This window comes from Bufo gargarizans, chromosome 4 (genome assembly GCF_014858855.1).
Source record: "Bufo gargarizans isolate SCDJY-AF-19 chromosome 4, ASM1485885v1, whole genome shotgun sequence".
Taxonomy (NCBI): domain Eukaryota; kingdom Metazoa; phylum Chordata; class Amphibia; order Anura; family Bufonidae; genus Bufo; species Bufo gargarizans.
This window is the reverse complement of record NC_058083.1, coordinates 507,793,811-507,809,641: the sequence shown is the minus strand read 5'-3', so window position 1 is coordinate 507,809,641 and position 15,831 is coordinate 507,793,811. Positions and strand designations below refer to the sequence as shown.

At 43.1% G+C, this 15,831-nt stretch overlaps 1 protein-coding gene across 1 annotated transcript in view; it reads right to left on the bottom strand.

Annotated features, from left to right (window-relative positions):
- The window catches only part of KCNK2 (potassium two pore domain channel subfamily K member 2), a 150,057-nt gene that overhangs the window by 6,692 nt on the left and 127,534 nt on the right, over positions 1-15,831 (bottom strand). The gene's annotated exons all lie outside the window — the stretch shown is intronic.

The window sequence follows — 15,831 nt, the reverse complement described above, 5'->3', positions numbered from 1 at the left end:
GGGCCCCTTGATTTCAGTGGGGTCTGTCTGGCCATGAAAACAGGCAAAAAATAGGACATTACGTTTGTGTGAATGTAACCTCACTTAAAGGGGTTATCCAATCCCTATAATGACCCCCCGCCCGCCCCGAATTCCCGTGCCCCTCCTCTAGAGCACACTTACCTGCTCCCCAGCGCCGCGTCCCTCCGGATCCCTGCACGGCCGTCGTTGCATCTCACTGTCACGCGGATCAAAACATCCGGCGGCGGGGTGAGCAGCCAATAGCAGGCCTCGACCAGCCTCCCTAATGTATTATGGGATACCTACCCACATTTGAGTCTCACCTGATTCCCCAATTAACATTAACAAAATCTTTCAGAAACCTCTATTTAGGGACAGCATGAGCCCCCTTAAAAATCTGTTTCTGAAGCTAAAGCTTTGATGGTTTGGATGAATGATAAAACAATTATTTTTCCTTCATTTTTGCCTCTCTTTTTATCTCCCATGCTTTATACTGCAGCTCTGATTGCATAAGCCCAGTGTATAAGCCCAGACCCACTGTTTCACAATTGCACTATAACAGTGTCTTCTTAGTTGCTTTTAGGCACTGTTGGAGTGTTAAACCCATAAACCAACTGTTATGCATCCTTGCTTTTATCCACCATACTTTATACTGCAAGCCTGATTATCCAACGTGGCTGCTGTGCATAAGCAAAAGCTCAGGGGTCTGCAGACCGGCTGATTGGCAGTATAACATTTCAGTTTAACATAATTTCTATGCTAGATGTGGGACTTGGACCTATCTGATATTGGGGGCATATCCTATCGATATGCCACTAATTTCTGAGGTGGTACAACCCCTTTAAACCGGCCATGCACTTTAGATAGCTGCCATCCCACAGATCATTCATCCTGACCCATCCATACCCATGCATGCTCGTGTGTTCTCAATAATGCCAGCAGGGTCAGACTGGCCCACCAGAGTACCAGAATATCCTTCAGTGGGCCCAGGCTCTGATATCATAGTGGGTCCCAAAAGGCCTGGAGAAAAAATAATAATTTGGAGCTTCCTTTGGAGCCAATGATTTCCCTTGAGGGTCTATCTCTTTGAGGTGAAACCCGCACCTATCCGACATTGGTGGCCATGTGTGAGGTGACCCACCCTATTAAGCTGGCCATACACTTGAGATAGCTACTCCTTCTGACCAATGCATGCCCGAGTGTGTTCCCAATAATGCCAGCAGGGTTGGACTGTCCCACCGAGGTAGCAGGGGATCCTCCAGTGGGGTCAGACTTTCTTGATGATATGGGCATTGGACCCTGAGAGTAATTTCCACTGGTGGGCCCAAGGAACCCCAGTCCAACACTGACTGCCAGACACTTCGTATCTTCCTCGAGAACAAAAGGATCGAGCATTTTAAAATCCAGCTCCCCGATCCTTCATTCTTCCTACGTCTGCCGCCGGGGCAGGGTTGGCACACCACTACATAGATTACATGGTTAGCCGGTCCCACAGATTTTAGAGCGCACAATGCCAGTGGGTAGAGAATGAATCTCCGAACAATGGCCGATGTGATTGCTCAATCGACGGTTACTATTTGTAAACATAAAGTAATATAATGCAACAATGTATCATGTGCTATACGTAGCCGCCCTGGAATCACCGTTCACAGGCTAGAAACTGTGCCCGTCTTTAGTTACGTATTTCTAATAAGTTTTTACCGACGTCATTCACGATCTGGAGAAGGTAGAGCGCGCTGATGAATTCTGAATCTTCCTCTTCAATCATCTGTAGCCGTTCTGTTTACAGAACCCAATGTTCTCGCCGTTGATGACAAGCGACATATTATTTTTGTTTTTGTATCCGAAAAATATAAAATCAAATTACCCTTTAAACAAATACATTTAGGGCCCTCGCTAAGTATTGTACAAACGCCATTTGAAGGGGGAGGTGGGGATCGAAAAAAAAATGATGATTGCGCTGTCTTTTATGAAGGAGTTTTTATGGTTTTATTATAAGACTTGGCGGTATTGTGCCGTGTTCCAACGACTCCTCACCTCTCACTCACCTACAAACAGCTGGATCCACTTTGTGGTCGACTATATACGTTTTTTTTACAATTTGTGACATGAATGGCCCCGTTCTGTCCTTGCATGCACCCATCTGCAGATGTATCAGAGACGAGTCTGTTATTGGACGTGATTCATAGGGATGACAAGATCCGATTTCTCTACTTTTACACAGAACTGCTGGTAAATTTACTCCATTATCTTATAGGGGGCCTATCATTTAATATGGAAAAATAATAAATTTTTCAACATATGATATTTGCATGTCAAAAATTTTGGTCTCTTGGGGTAATGGGATGGGGGGTTGGGTCTACCGACTGCTAAACAAAGAGAAGCACTAAGGCCCCTTTCACACGGGCGAGTTTTCCACGCGGGTGCAATCCGTGACGTGAACACATTGCACCCGCCCTGAATCCTGACCCATTCATTTCTATGGGGCTGTGCACATGAGCGATGTTTTTCACGCACCACTTGTGCGTTGCGTGTAAATCGAAGCATGTTCTATATTCAGCGTTTTTCACGCAACGCAGGCCCCATAGAAATGAATGGGTCTGCATGAAAATCGCAAGCAAGTGCGGATGCAATGCGATTTTCACGGATGGCTGCTAAGGAAATGATAATAAATAGGGATGAGGTCCATTCGCTTTATTATTTTCCATTATAACATGGTTATAATGGAAAATAATAGCATTCTTTAATACAGAAGGCTAAGTAAAATGTCCCTTGAGGATTAAAAAATAATAAAAACATAACTCCCCTCATCCACTTGATCACGCAGCCGTTTGGCTCTTCTTTCTTCTTCTTGCAGGATCTGCAAAAGGACCTGCGCCGACGTCGTCGCGCTCACCACGTGGTATACTGTCTGGTAGTGTGCTTTTTAAATGTTTTTAAAAAAAATGCTAGCTACTCTTTAAAGCAGGTTTCTTAAACTGGGCTGGATATATGGGCCGCGCGGCGGGGAGATGCAGCGGTGGCCGTAAGGGGATCCAGAACGACGCGGTTGTCGGGGAGTGGGGTAAGTTTAACCTATATGAGGGGCCCGGGCATTGGGGGGAGACATTACAGGGATTGGATAACCCCTTTAACGGGAGTCTGACACCACAATTTGACATTATAGACCGCTATGTATAGCTGCAGTGCTATGTAAGCGGTCTATAATGTCAAATTGTGTTGACAGATTCCCTTTAAGAATCCCATATAACTAACATCACTCCTTCCCCTTCAACCCTTCCAACATGCAGTCCCATGTAACTAACATCACCCCTCTCCCTTCAACCCCACCAACATACTGTCCCATGGAAATAACATCACTCCTCTCCCTTCAGACCCAAGTAAATAACATGACTCCCTTGGCTTCCGACCCGCCAACATACAATCCCATGTAAATAACATCACGCCTTCCCTCCAGCTACTTTCAAAAAAAGTCCCAAGCAAAAAAGAAATCATTGCTCCCATCCACACAACAATCTGTAAAAACACGGACAAGGGGGCAATCTAGGGGCCCGCCCATTAGACATTGAGACCCCACCTCTTCTGACATTGGGCCTACAAGGGGCAACTCTATTCTAGTCAGGACCATGGCTTATGCCTGTTCCAAGTTCTAGGACCACCCTCCCCACCAATGCAGGAAACGAAAATTGTGTGCAATGCGATGGTGAGCGCACTGGCGGCCCCTGAACTTGAAACAGGCACATACTACACGGAGGGACTATAGAAGCTGCACGGCCGCGCAGAAGCGGAACAGAGTCTGCAGAGGGCAAACAGTGGACTCGCAGGCTGATGAGGGGCCACATGCAGCCAGCGGGCCGATTGTTTGAGACGCCTGCTTTAAGGCTCATGCACATATACAGTTGCAAGAAAAAGTATGTGAACCCTTTGGAATGATATGGATTTCTGCACAAATTGGTCATAAAATGTGATCTGATCTCCATCTAAGTCACAACAATAGACAATCACCGTCTGCTTAATCTAATAACACACAAAGAATTAAATGTTACCATGTTTTTATTGAACACACCATGTAAACATTCACAGTGCAGGTGGAAAAAGTATGTGAACCCTTGGATTTAATAACTGGTTGAACCTCCTTTGGCAGCAATAACTTCAACCAAACGTTTCCTGTAGTTGCAGATCAGACGTGCACAACGGTCAGGAGTAATTCTTGACCGTTCCTCTTTACAGAACTGTTGAGTTCAGCAATATTCTTGGGATGTCAGGTGTGAATCGCTTTCTTGGGGTCATGCCACAGCATCTCAATCGGGTTGAGGTCAGGACTCTGACTGGGCCACTCCAGAAGGCGTATATTCTTCTGTTTAAGCCATTCTGTTGTTGATTTACTTCTATGCTTTGGGTCGTTGTCCTGTTGCAACACCCATCTTCTGTTGAGCTTCGGCTGGTGGACAGATGGCCTTAAGTTCTCCTGCAAAATGTCTTGATAAACTTTGGAATTCATTTTTCCTTTGATGATAACAATCCGTCCAGGCCCTGACGCAGCAAAGCAGCCCCAAACCATGATGCCCCCACCACCATACCTCACAATTGGGATGAGGTTTTGATGTTGGTGTGCTGTGCCTCTTTTTCTCCACACATAGTGTTGTGTGTTTCTTCCAAACAACTCAACTTTGGTTTCATCTGTCCGCAGAATATTTTGCCAGTGCTGCTGTGGAACATCCAGGTGCTCTTGTGCAAACTGTAAACGTGCAGCAATGTTTTTTTTGGACAGCAGTGGCTTCCTCTGTGGTATCCTCCCATGAAATCCATTCTTGTTTAGTGTTTTACGTATCGTAGATTCGCTAACAGGGATGTTAGCATATGCCAGAGACTTTTGTAAGTCTTTAGCTGACACTCTAGGATTCTTCTTCACCTCATTGAGCAGTCTGCGCTGTGCTCTTGCAGTCATCTTTACAGGACGGCCACTCCTAGGGAGAGTAGCAGCAGTGCTGAACTTCTCTATTTATAGACAATTTGTCTTACCGTGGACTGATGAACAGCAAGGCTTTTGGAGATACTTTTATAACCCTTTCCAGCTTTATGCAAGTCAACAATTCTTAATCGTAGGTCTTCTCAGAGCTCTTTTGTGTGAGGCATCATTCACATCAGGCAATGCTTCTTGTGAAAAGCAAACCCAGAACTGGTGTGCGTTTTTTATAGGGCAGGGCAGCTGTAACCAACACCTCCAATCTCATCTCATTGATTGGACTCCAGTTGGCTGACACCTCACTCCAATTAGCTCTTGGAGATGTCATTAGTCTAGGGGTTCACATACTTTTTCCACCTGCACTGTGAATGTTTACTTGGCGTGTTCAATAAAAACATGGTTAGTTTAAGCAGATTGTGGTTGTCCATTGTTGTGACTTAGATGAATATCAGATCATATTTTATGACCAATTTGTGCAGAAATCCATATCATTCCAAAGGGTTCACATACTTTTTCTTGCAACTGTATATATTTTGTGGTTTGCAAAACGCAGATCTGCAAAAAAACAATGTGTGACGTCCATGTTACATCTGTTTGTTTTTTTTGTGGATCCATTGTAACAATGCCTGTCCTTGTCCGCAAAACGGACAAGAACAGGACATGTTTTATTTTTTTTTTGCAGGACGGACTCGCGGACTTACGGATACGGAATGCACATAGAGTCATTTCCGTTTTTTGGGCGGTCCCATATGGATAAAAAATATGTTCGTACGCATGAGCTCTTAAAGGAACATTCTGGGCAAGACTGCAACAATGTGTTACAATGTTTTCCAATGTGTTGCAAACAAAAGACACTAAAAAGAGAATTCCAGTGTCATACACCCTGCTATAGACACAACCCAATCAGTTACCAATTTGTCAGGTGGTGTGTCCCTTTAAAATTCTGTTTGCTGTAATATTTTAACAGGAGATGGTGTATGTCACATTTTAGTACAATATTGTACCTAATAGTTTCAAAAAAGATTTACAGCCATGAGAACAACAACCTGCAAAGGAAAGAGATGAATCCTTCTCAGTATGAATTACCATGAAAACAAATGTACTCCTGTAAAGAGCTGCTGCCACTTACAGAGCTATCCATGCCTCCGGGCGGCATTGACAGGCTAATTAACTGGACAAAGATTTTGTTTTAGGCTTAACACATTAATTGCTTGAACTCTCTTTTCTCCTCATTAAGGGAAAAAAAATCCTTCACACGCGCAGTAATTATCACAATGTGCACAGGTGCAAGAGGCTTGGAATGATCATTGCATGCAGTTCATCCAGCCCTGGTCAGATCCGGATTGCCTCAGCCCCGTACTGTGTGTGTACATGAGGAATGTCACTTTATTTGGCAATTACATGATTTGTATTCTGCATTTTTACCAGTTTTCCCCTTTCGAGATTGCATTTTCAGCACTGTCAGTTTTCCCTGAGCTACTGCGTGGAGACTAGCTGCTGTAAAGTCTACCATACACAGCAAAGAGAGAAGAAAATATTCTCGCCCATCTGTAGCATACTCTCAAAAGCAGTAGCAGTATAGAAGACATCATACAGCAGTACTTAGCAGTGTAAATGTGGATACAGCACTAGGGTGAGATAAAAGGTTGCTAGATACTGCATCAGCAGTATATCTATGCCTTTGTCTCCCTCCAGCAGCTCTCTCCTCCTCCCCCTCCCCTCTCCATAACCAGCAGCAGTATGTCTGTGCCTCTGTCTCCCTCCAGCAGCTCTCTCCTCCTCCCCCTCCCCTCTCCATAACCAGCAGCAGTATGTCTGTGCCTCTGTCTCCCTCCAGCAGCTCTCTCCTCCTCCCCCTCCCCTCTCCATAACCAGCAGCAGTAGGTCTGTGCCTCTGTCTTCCTCCAGCAGCTCTCTCCTCCTCCCCCTCCCCTCTCCATAACCAGCAGCTGTACGTCTGTGCCTCTGTCTCCCTTCAGCTTCTCTCTCCTCCTCCCCCTTCCCTCTCTATAACCAGCAGCAGTATGTCTGTGCCTCTGTCTCCCTCCAGCAGCTCTCTTCTCCTCCCCTCCCTTCTCTATATTGAGAAGCATGGATTCTGATCCCTTAATGAGCTGATAGTGTAACACCCCAGAGTGGTATTGCCACTTCTGCACCTTGCTACTGTCTTTATTGGTCTAACCTCATGTAATCTTATGCATTTATTTCAGGTTCTCGACAATGTGCATTTCTAATGTTATGTAACTGTTCATATAATGTGCCTGGTTCACCAGCAGGTAGCAGCAAACACGGCAGAGATGTATTTAGAATTGAACTTACCATTCCATTCTAACCCCCCTCTGTAGGGGAGTGGGCCTGCCCTACTTCCTGCAGGAGGGGTGGGGACCAGTTAGTTCCAGTCTAGTTTACCCCCAGCTGGGGGAAGGGTGTGTAGGGGCACATCTCTGCTGGACATGCCCACGCCAGCCAGAGCACCCTAAGCTCTGCTGGCCATGGAGGCCAAAGCTTGAAGCCTCAGGAGCCAGGAGGAAAGTTCCCTGGCATAACCTAGAGTCAGACTACAAAGTGAAGTGCAGCATACAGAAGAAGCTGAGTTATACAGCCAGCCTGTCAGTACAGCAGAGTCAGAGATAAACAGATATAGCAGAGTGGAGTTTGCCTGCCAGTTTCATGCTAAAGCCTGCTGGAACCAAGAAAAAGCCTTTAAACTGTTTTGGAGAAACGTTTATTCAAGTAAAGCTGCCATTGAATTTCATCTCAAGGTCTGGACTCCAGTTATTCCTTTATCCCTCAATTATTCCCCCTATTTATTGCTTTGGAGCCAAAGCCTGGGGTCTAGCCGCATCCATGTAGGAGCACCGTGACACACATTTTAGGCCGCTCTATACCACTCAGCATTCCTACACCTGGGTCGCGTTATAGAGGGCCCTAGGGGGAGGCGCCAGTTGCAATAGTCTGTCTCCCTTCTCAAGACAGATTTAGGCCTCATGCACAGGACCGTTGTTCTGGTCCGCATCCGAGCCGCAGTTTTTGTAAATTGAGGTTGATTGACAATTGCAGGAGGCAAGAGGAGGAGAAGAAAGAGCTGATACAGTAAATGGAAAAAAAGAGGTATTTTCGCTAATAACATTTAGTTTCTTGTACTATTGATTTATGCAAAGTTTGCTGAGTACAGTGCCTATTTAAAACCATCTTACGATTGTGTACACAGCTTTTATAGAGACCTATAGATAGATAGACAGATGGAAACATAGATATAGATTTTCAAGCTTTAAAATGGTCCTAGTAAGGCCTCATGCACACCATCGTATGTGTTTTGCGGTCCGCAAATTGCAGAGCCGCAAAAAAAAAATGGATGACGTCCGTATGGCATAACTTTTTTTTTTGTGGATCCGTTATTTTTGCTGATCCATTGTAACAATGCCTATCCTTGTCCGCAAACTAGAAAAAAATAGGACATGCACTTTTTTCTTTTGCGGGACTACGGAACGGACATACTGATGCGGACAGCACATGGTGTGCTGTCTGCATTTTTTGCGGACCCATTGAAATGAATGGGTCCTCATCCTATCAGTAAAAAAAATGGAATGGACAAGGAAACAAAATGTGGTCGTGTGCATTAGGCCTAAGCAGGCTGAAACATCACGCTGGGTGAATAAACTTCACTTTTGATTCCATCCTGTGCTGCTATGACTTTGTATGGAGTATAGAATAATAGATAGATAGATAGATAGATAGATAGATAGATATGAGATCGATAGATAGATAGCTAGATAGATAGAAGATAGATAGATAATAGATAGATAATAGATAGATAGATAGATATGAGATAGATAGATATGAGATAGATACATATAAGATAGATAGATATGGAAAAAAGCTCCAGGTGGGAACTGAAACATCGCTTTATGGGCACAAGTGAATAAATATAAATTTTTCTGCATAACCGTTAGAATGCTGGGAGATTTTTTATTTGTTTTGGATGAATCCAGTAAAACAGCGATCCCTTCTTTTTTTGTTAGTTTGGACTCTTGTACCATAGAATCTCCATTTTTACTTTGTATGAACTATAGAAAAATGGTAGATAGATTAGACAGACACAGACAGACTAGATAGATAGATTACACAATGGCCCTGTATATATCTGAAGATTTGCCTGTAGTATAATGATCCCCCGTAGTGGTAGTATATATAACACTCTCCGACTTCTGTAGTAAACATATAAAACCCCCCTGTAGTGGCAATATATATTGTGCTTCCCCCTCGTAGTATAATTCCCCCTTGTAGTGGTAATATATAATGCCCACCCTTTAGTGCCCCCAATACTGCCAACATATAATAAAAATAAAAAAATACCTGTGCCTGTTCGCAATGAATTCCCACATCCCTATGGAGGCGGCTGCAATGACATAACTTTGACCTCCTGTGCCATTCTACTGCCTCATAGGCTTCAGGCTTAGTGGCCTGCCGCCTATGAGGCTGAACTGCTGCCTCTTCAGAAGCAGGTCTGTCGCCGCCTGAGGCAAGGTGCTCATCTTGTCTCATGGCAGATGCCGCAAGGTTAGATGTGGCCTGGATAGATAGACAGATAGAGTATATAATGTCCTTGTATATATCTGAAAATGTGCCTTCATGCAAATTGAGTCTATATGGATAGGGATTGGTTAGGGTTAGAGGGGTAGCTTCCTGGAATTACTTTCTGAAGACATTTTTCAAACAGTCAAGTGTAGACTGCTTTTTGTCCTCAGTTTCTACATGAGTCTTTTCACCTCTGCTGATCTGCAGTTTGTTGGCATTTTGTCAGTAAGAGAATAATGTTAGTGACGAGTCGCGGTATTTACTGTCATCCTTTTCATTGATTATATCTTGTTTTCATTCTGGGTTGTAAGATTTCCCCCTTTCTGCGGCAGTTGGCTTCTGGTCCATCAGTCACACTTAATGAGATACAAGATTGCCTTGAGACTTCCAAACCACAACAGGTGCGATGAAATGATGGAAATAACTACCTCAATCAGGAGCAACTAATCATCCGAGCTCATCATGGGCGTCTTACGGAGGAAAGACGAGTGACAATAGTTTAACAATAAGCCCTAATACCACGGTATGAGATAGCTGACCCTACTGATTAAGAAGATATACTAATGAGAAGCTACAAAAGTATCACATAGTAAACTGGGAACGGAAAGCTTAAAGGGCTATTACAGCTTTTTGATATTAATGACCTATACGCTGTGTGGGGGAAGTAAGGGGGCAGTATAATGTTTCAGGGGCACTGAGGGTACAACATTACTGTGTGAGGGACACTATAGGGGCACTATTACTTTCTGGGGAGCACTAGCTATTGTGTGGGGAGGCAATAAGGGAACATCCGTACTGAGTGGGGGCATAAAGGAACACTATTACTGTGGGAGGGCACAATGGGAACTGGGTGGAATCGAGTGTATATGGATAGGGATTTGCCATGGCGAGTCGGGCATAAGCGCTGTCAGTCACAGTGAAGGGGCAGGAAGGGGTAGCGGTTACCTTTACTTGAAGCAAAGAGGCTGCTGCCCCCTTGACTTCAAGCCTGACTGAAAAATAGCACGGACGGAGGATAAAATAATGTTTTTCATACTCCTGCCTCATCAGAATGCAGTAAGAAAATCATCATTCGAAACTCACTGCCGGCTACTTGAAGGTACTGCGGGCGGTTTGGGATGGGTTTTGCCGCTGACAGGTTCCCTTTAAGTATGTGGGAGAAAACTAGGAGCACATAGCAAAGATATTATAAATGTCAGTGCTCTGCAGGCCTCATGGTCAGTAGCAGGCAGGAGATGGAAGAGTCAGTAGGTGCTGTTGCTGGGAACCAAGACAGCATTTATCCTGCGAATAGTTAGCTAGATAAGTGGAGGTGATTGATACTGGTTAAAATTACAACACAAAATTACAACACCTCAGGGTTTACAACTGAAGCAGAGTACTACAGTGTAGTTGAGGGGTAGAGAGAAGCCACCTAGTCCGTGCATTCTTGAAATAGCTGCCTTGGAGACAGGCCTGTTACAAAGACCAGCCAGCCTGCAGAAACCCTGTGAGAGAGATGGTGTGCAATATGTGCTGTGTGGAAGGGTATACCATGACTGAGAATAGTGGGGCAAATTTACTGTATCAAGCTCATCTGTTTTTGGCCATAAAATTAGACTGGCGTATTTCATTCATCTGTCTTTCTTTTGCTGAGTACTTATTAAAAAGTCACACAACCGTTGATGAATCAGACTTGGCATGTTTTTATTAGTCTGACCTCTGGTGGTTGCTTTTCAGGTTCAACTTATTTGTGCATGAAAAAGTCTAATCTTTGTGGATAAAAGCGAAAAGAAGATTCAGGAGCCACTTCTGTTGGCGCTGCTGGGCAAGATGTCACAGACGAGGTGGATAATATCCAAATACTTCTATTGATGTTTCAAAGGCATATAGCGCTCTTCTTCAGGACAATATTCAGCTGAACATACATACCGACATGAGGTTCTTTTGAAAACACAATTTGGGCGCACTGCTGCCGGTAAAAGGGGGCGTGGTTATGGGCGGGCTCTTGCTGACTGGCAGAGGGACAGCTGCAGGAGGATTCCCCCTGCCGCTCATCACAGCAGTGGCCGGGTGCGCTCCGGGGTCATCAGCCAAGGCCGCAGCAAGGCAATCCCTGGATGCTGGTCGGGATAATTTACCAGCAAGGTATTCTGAGCTGTTGTGACTTTATCACAACATTTTCTGGTAAGTGCAATTTTTTTTTTATCTTACTAGAAGCTATTTTACTACTGTACCACACATGAGGCGCTGCCTCCTCTCTTCCCCTTTTTTTCGTTCCACCTTTGTGGATAAAAATCGCATGTCTCCTGGAAGAGTGCGAATTTTAATGCAAAAAAAGTCTCACTTCGCCACTGAAAGCAGACAAAGACACGTACAGCAGTTCTGAATTAGTTTAAAAATTCAATTAGGCGAACAAGGCTCAAAAGTTTCAAAAACAGGCACAATTTCAGTAGAGTAGAAGAATGTCCATGACCATGTGGGAATGGTACTCAGTATGTGCAGAGCGAGGCAGAAAAACTCGTAAAGAGTCTAAAAAATTTAATTGGATCCTAAAAAGTAATTTCTGTAGCTTGATTGTATAGAATAAAACTGCAGTGGAAAATAGTCATTAAAAAGAGAGATTGGGGCTGTAGAATATCATTGTAATATTCGAACGATTAGTGGACCTCTGAGGTAATCAGAGAAAATTAGAGTAATTATCCGTGCGGGGAGCATATACATGGTGAACAGCGGAACTGAACATCCATGTTTGGTCAGAGATTTGTTGACCTGGTTTAACCGGGCTTTCTAAGGTCTCCAAAACTACTTGAGACGAATGGAGCTTTAGTTTCAAGCAATAACCTCCATGGCGTGACCCTCAGTTTTCTCCAGATTTTCTAACCCCCTGAGATCAGAACCGCTACTGCTCCACCCCGGTGGGTCATCATAACCTTTAATCTAATGAAAACCAAAAGAGCAGCAGCATCCTACTTCAGATCTTCATTATTTTGAAGTGAGATGTTGTTGCTCTACCATTGTTCTGCCCAGCAGAGTTGAAAATCATTACAGATCACGTCTGCCAGAGTCTTGGTATTTCTGTAGTGATTAATGTGGTTACAGCACCATCTAGCGGTGTTAAGTTGTATTACACTTGTTTTTCCTGTTACAAAGACTACTGCATTGTGGGTAGTGCAAAGCATTGTGGGAAAGAGAAGCCTCAGTCTCCAGAACACATCAGCAGAGCTGTCCTTCTGCATATCTCCTTCTCAAACTCGACCATCCTTGTAAAAGCATATCTGGTGAGAGATCTACCTTCATTTCAGGGATATTATGTTATGCAGAGCTGTTCAGCTAGTTGTAATTGTTATTCAGGGAGCTGTTAATACTGTTAATGCAAATGTTATAGTACATGCTATGCTTAATACTTATACATGTTATTTGTATTCTTATAGTTTTACCAATCAAATACTCCTGTTTTGTCAATCATCATTTGGCAATGTTTTATCAGTCAATCGCACACTTGTACAATCTCTCACTCATGCGCATCACGCAGAGAGTACAACCTGTTGACCAATAAACAAGTTAGACTACAAAGAACAGTCCTCTTATTTGGAAGACAGGAATGGTTTATGCTGAATGTCAGACTGCACACTGTGTGAACGTGTATGAAGACAGAACAACCATCTCTGCTGCATTTTGTAGGTGGAGATAAGGACCTTCTCTGCTGCTTTCTCACCTTCCAAACTGGATCAACCACTTTAACCCCGACACATGTCTACAGGAGCTACGGTAGGTACAATCTGCAACCATCAACTTTGGATTGGATGACTTTGGGGTATAAATAAAGGGGGAGATTGATCAAAAAGGTGTAAAGTAGAACTTAGTTATCCATAGCAACTAATCAGATTCCACCTTTTATTTTTCACAGCTCCTTTGAAAAATGAAAGGTGGAATCTGATTGGCTGCTATGGACAACTAAGACATGTTCTATACTACACCAGTTTGATAAATGACCCCCCAAAAAGTTTTTTTTGTATCTATCTATCTATCTATCTATCTATCTCACATCTATGTATCTATCTATATCTATCTATTATCTATCCATCTCCTATCTATTATCTATTATCTATCCATCTCCTATCTATTATCTATCTATCTATCTATCTATCTATCTCACATCTATGTATCTATCTAATATCTATCTCATATCTATCTATCTCATATCTATCTCATATCTATCTATCTATCTATCTATCCATCTCCTATCTATTATCTATCTATCTATCTATCTATCTATCTATCTATCTATCTCACATCTATGTATCTATCTATCTATCTAAAGTATACATCTATTAACAACATTCCCTAAACCCTCGGCAGAAAACACTGTTATACAATAACCTGAAATAGCTTTAGAAAATGATAAAACCAGTGCCACATTTATCAGCACAATATTCCGGAGTACATGCGAGGTGTGAGTTTCTGCATCATTTATTTACGAATTTAGATTAGTGCCAACCCCATTTTATTATATTACATTAATTTCAGGCTTATTCCCCATCTGAAGCAGTTGTCGTGCATATATAACATAAGGCGATGAACAGCAGTCACCGAGGAAATGCAAATGTAGCGCATCAAATCATCTTGGCACTTACTGTACAGAGCGAGCTCTAAAACACGCAGAAAAAATCTGCTGCCTCCTACATATAGTGACCATTACTAACCGGGGAAGAGCTAGAAAACCGGCCATTGTAAGACAGATAGATAGAAAAATAATGTAGAAAATCTATCTAGCTATCTGATATCTATCTATCTATCTATCTCATATATTTCTATCTCATATCTATCTATCTATATATCTCACATCTATCTACCGTATCTAATATCTATCTATCTAATACACTGCCTGTCACAAAAAAAAAGTCGCCACCTGGATTTAACTAAACAAATTGTTATGAGGCTCCTATTGGCTAATTACTGCATGGATGATTATCTTTCAGCTGGCAACAAGTTATTTAACCCCAACTGGTGTAATGAGTTGCTTCTCATTTCTTAAACAACCATGTCGAAAGACACATCTCGTGGTCGTGGAAAAGATGTTAGTCTGTTTGAGAAGGGTAAAATCATTGGCATGCATCAAGCAGCGAAAACATCTAAGGAGATTGCAGAAACTACTAAAATTGGGTCAAGAACTGTCCAACGCATTATTAAAAACTAGAAGGATAGTGGGGACCAATCGTATTCGAGGAAGAAATGTGGCAGGAAAAAAATCCTGAATGATCATGATCGGCGATCACTTAAACGTTTAGTGAAATCAAATCGAAGAAAAACAACAGTAGAACTCAGGGCTATGTTTAATAGTGAAAGTAAGAGAATTTCCACACGCACAATGCGAAGGGAACTCAAGGGATTGGGACTGAACAGCTGTGTAGCCGTAAGAAAACCACTAATCAGTGAGGCAAACCAGAAAAATTTGCTAGGGAGCAAAAAGATTGGACTCTGGAGCAATGGAAGAAGGTCCTGCTGTCTGATGAGTCCAGATTTACCCTGTTCCAGAGTGATGGGCGCATCAGGGTAAGAAGAGAGGCAGATGAAGTGATGCACCCATCATGCCTAGTGCCTACTGTACAAGCCTGTGGAGGCAGTGCTATGATCTGGGGTTGCTGCAGTTGGTCAGGTCTGGGTTCAGTAACAGTATGTGCTCCAAGAATGAGGTCAGCCGACTACCTGAACATACTGAATGACCAGGTTATTCCATCAATGGATTTTTTTCTTCCCTGATGGCACGGGCATATTCCAAGATGACAATGCCAGGAGTCATCGGGCTCAAATTGTGAAAGAGTGGTTCAGGGAGCACGAGACATCATTTTCACACATGGATTGGCCACCACAGAGTCCAGACCTTAACCCCATTGAGAATCTTTGGGATGTGCTGGAGAAGGCTTTGCGCAGCAGTCAGACTCTACCACCATCAATGCAAGATTTTAGTGAAAAATTTATGCAACACTGGATGGAAATAAATCTTGTGACATTGCAGAAGCTGATCGGAACAATGCCACAGCGAATGTGTGCCGTAATCAAAGCTAAAGGCGGTCCAACAAAATATTAGAGTGTGTGATCTTTTTTTTTGGTGGCAATTTTTTTTTTTGGACAGGCAGTGTATCTACCTATCGATTTATCTCATATCTATCTATTTATCTATCTATCTTGCTATCTATATATCTACTGTATCTATCTATTATCTATTTCCCTATTTTGCTGACACTTATAATAAGCAAAGGAACCCAAAGATTGTGGAAAGGGGTGGAGGGGGCAACAAAAACCAG